Below are 3,881 nucleotides of genomic sequence, written 5' to 3' on the forward strand. Positions count from 1 at the left end.
GTTAAGGGAGGGTTTGTGTGTGTGTTATGTTTGGGAAGGGCTGGATGGGTAGTTCGTTAACTAAGGGTGTTAGTTTTAGGATATGGAATTAAGAAGAAAAACAGAAGGAATAAGATTAAAAAATAAATAATTGTGACTTACCTGGTGCCACGAGGTGGATCTCGCTACAGCCCTGACGATGCAAGGTCTGCCGCGAGGAAGGGACTGGGCGGTGCGAGCTTTAAAGCTAGCAAGGGATCGGGCGACGCAAGTGAAACATCCTGGCCTAGCGCTCTAGGAACCTGGAGCAGCGAGGTCTGCTTCTAGGTCCACTGTACTGTATGCATGTGCGACACGAGGTAGGCAGCGCGGTCTGGAGCGTACTATTGCAATTTTTATTTGGTTTTGTGACCGACTCCAAGCACCATGACCTCCCATCGTGCTCCATTACCTGTTCAAGCACAAAGAGTTAGCTAAAAATTTGTTAGTGCATATAAACAAACAAAAATTCTTGTGAAGCTAAAATAAACTACGAATTGGGTTGCCTCCAAACGAGCGCCTGATTTAACGTCGCGGCACGACGCATGCGATCAAACTTAAGGATCACTCAACACTTGAGGCTCCTTCAAATGTATCACCGATACAACGTTTTCCTCCTCCATGCTAAGGTAATGTTTCAACCTTTGCCCATTGACTCTAAACCTGTTCGTTCCATCCTCGGATTCAATTTTTACAGCTCCACTTGAGAGTACTTGCAACACTCTAAATGGTCCCGGGTTTGAAAATCCTCTCTTGAATATGCTTAGTGTGCATGATCTTCATCATTTCCTTGTACATCCTGGTGCTCTCAAAAGCATGGTAATGAAACTCATCAAGTTCATGAAGTTATGTGACTCTACTCGTACCAGCGGTGTCACGACCCGAATCCGCGTGACCGGCATCCGGCATAGTACACGACCCGAGTAAACCAACTCATATGTCAAGACCAAATATAATTGCGGAAGCCAATTGAAAATCATATACATTTTCAAATCAAGTCACAACATATTTTTCATTTCCAAAATCATACATGAAACTTTTCATAAAAATGATATAATCAAATTAAATGATTATTCCTTTATGCATGACGTCCACAAATCCTATTTCTTTTTACAATCCAACACAACTATCTATGGAGCCTCTATATCAAAGAACAAAACCAACACTTGGTGTAATTCTAAAAAATAAAAATAAGAATATACATGATAGCTACCACGAAATAAAAGTTGTGCTTCATAATACCTCGGAAAGAGAGTCATCCTAGCCCTGACTGCATGCCACGTATCATACCTCATCCTGAAATATGTAAAGTAAGTGGGTACACTATAGCGGTACTCAATAAGTGTCATAAACTCTCTCTAACTTAAGTTCCTCGAACAAATTTTATAAAAATAATGTACCAATATTTGATATAAAATGATAAGAAATTTTATCAATTCATGACCCTTGTCATTTTAAATAACAACGAAGTGAAATATAGCCCGCAATATAAACTTTTAAAACATTTACATCAATCTAAGATTTTGGATAAAATCATACAAAATTATTTCGTTTGCTTTAAGACATTGAAATCACTTTGGGTTCCTTAGGCCTAAATGTAAAAAAATCATCCTTACCTTTCAGTGGGAGTACTATACCATCACCGACATAATAAGGTCAACTAGGTTATGTATCTAGCGGCAAGTATCACATATCTTACTTGCTCAGGTTGTCTCATCGTAGTGCGTACGAATCGACTCATCCATACTAATAATAGCACAAAATAGTACTCTCTCGAGGGAGAGCACTCTGCCATAGTCTATACCACAAAGTGAGTTACCTGATTTATTTCTATTATTGTGGTTATTACTATTATTGCGTACATATTAATGTAAGTGACCTGCCTTAGCCTCATCACTACTTCGTCGAGGTTAGGCTCGACACTTACCAGTACATGGGGTCGGTTGTACTGATACTATACTCTGCACTTCTTGTGCATATTTTGGAGTTGGTCCGAGCGGCGTACCATAGACTTGCTCGGATTTCAGCTACTCAGAGGAGACTTAAGGTATAACTACATAGCGTCCGTAGTTCTGAAGTCCCCGTCTATCTTATTTTAACTGTGTGTTTTCTTTCAGACAACTTTATTTTATTCAGACCTTTTTTTTGTATTATCCTAGAAGCTCGTGCACTTGTGACTCCAGTTCTGGGATGGTATTTAGACATCGCTATTATTATAGATTATTCACTACAATTCAGACTTTACATCCACATTTGTTTCTTCGTTATTAATTAAATTTAAAATTATTTTAAAATGGCTAATATTATTCTAACGTTGCCTTGCCTAGCAAGTGAAATGTTACGCGCCATCATGGTCCCGAAAGTGAGAATTTTGGTTCGTGACAATATTCATCAATTTCATCGCTAAGATTAATACTCATCTTCTCTCTTATTTTCTCAAAAGTACTATTCATGCCATGAACTTGAGTTTTATAATCCAATCTTTCAATCATTAAAACTTGTAACAAATGCTTTAAATACTTCTAAATACTCATAATAAACGAGTTTGAAGCATTGCAATTACCTCTAGTTGCTCAATCTTGAAAAATCACAACTTTAGTAATTTTAGTGTTCTTGAGGATTTGATTATGAAATCTAGCATTTGGATGCAAGAATGATGTTAGAACTCATGTATATTGAGTAAGAATCAACCCTAAACATCATTAACAACTTACCTTTGTTGATTTGACTTGATATGGGCTTAAAATCGCCCCTTCACATCAAGAACCCTAACCCCCAATACTCAAAATACTCTCCTCCCTCGACTATGTATTTATAGGCCCAAATTTTTGGGTTTCGAATGCGGCCTCGAATGCTTCGCATTCCCAGTTCACTCCTCTTCAAAGCTCGGACGCGAACTTGGATGCTATGGCAGCACTTCACTGCCAGTCTTTCTTTTGGACGCGGCCCCGGATCCTTTACGTCCGCGGTTCACTCCTCTGCCAGCCTTTGGTAATTCGGTCATAACTTCTTGTAGGAATGTCCAAATGAAAAACGGTTTGAAGCGTTAGAACCTAGACTCAAATATATTTCATTTAATAGGTATTCCATCATATAACGCCTTATATATGTGTAGATATTCTCATCAAAAATTAGATCTTATGCGTACTCATTTGAAACTTTAGTCTATCATGTAATTTCCAACTTGATTTGTCCCAAGGTCTCTCCTTATGTCCTATATCACTTTAAATATACCTTGTACACTTATTATCATATCTAATTAATATCTATCATATTAATAGTCCTCGTCTGTATACAAAATAATGTAATTAACGCACATCAACTTTTTTAATAGCGCTAAAGTATTTCAAAATTTTTCGGGGTGCTACACTCTCCCCCACTTAAGAATATTTGTCCTCGAATGTTTTACAAGTCACTTCTAAGTATAGAGTTACCATCCTTTTATCTTCAATAATTATGCATAGGCACTTATGACTATATGTGTCTTATACTTCCTTTCTAAAATCTCAACTTACTTATGGCCCTTAAAATTTGGCTATCTTTATAAATTCTTAAAAATTTCGGCAGAGTTTTCCTTATAACTAGAACTATCAAAAAATTTAACCTGTCCAAAATAAGCCCCCACACGGGCACCAATAACAATATAGCTCAACAACTAGCAATATAGAACATGATGAACTATTTAGGCCCCGCACGACCTTACATATACCATAAGTGCATCAAATATATACTTTTGTACTTTGATTATTTACATACTTGCATATTGCTTAATATTAATAATATCCACTCGACATAGTACCCATATCACTACTGAACATTTGTGTAGTCTTTCATCTTGAATACGTCAACTTATACCTGAAAAG

Source organism: Nicotiana tabacum, chromosome 21, assembly GCF_000715075.1.
Source record: "Nicotiana tabacum cultivar K326 chromosome 21, ASM71507v2, whole genome shotgun sequence".
In the NCBI taxonomy this organism is placed as follows: Eukaryota; Viridiplantae; Streptophyta; class Magnoliopsida; order Solanales; family Solanaceae; genus Nicotiana; species Nicotiana tabacum.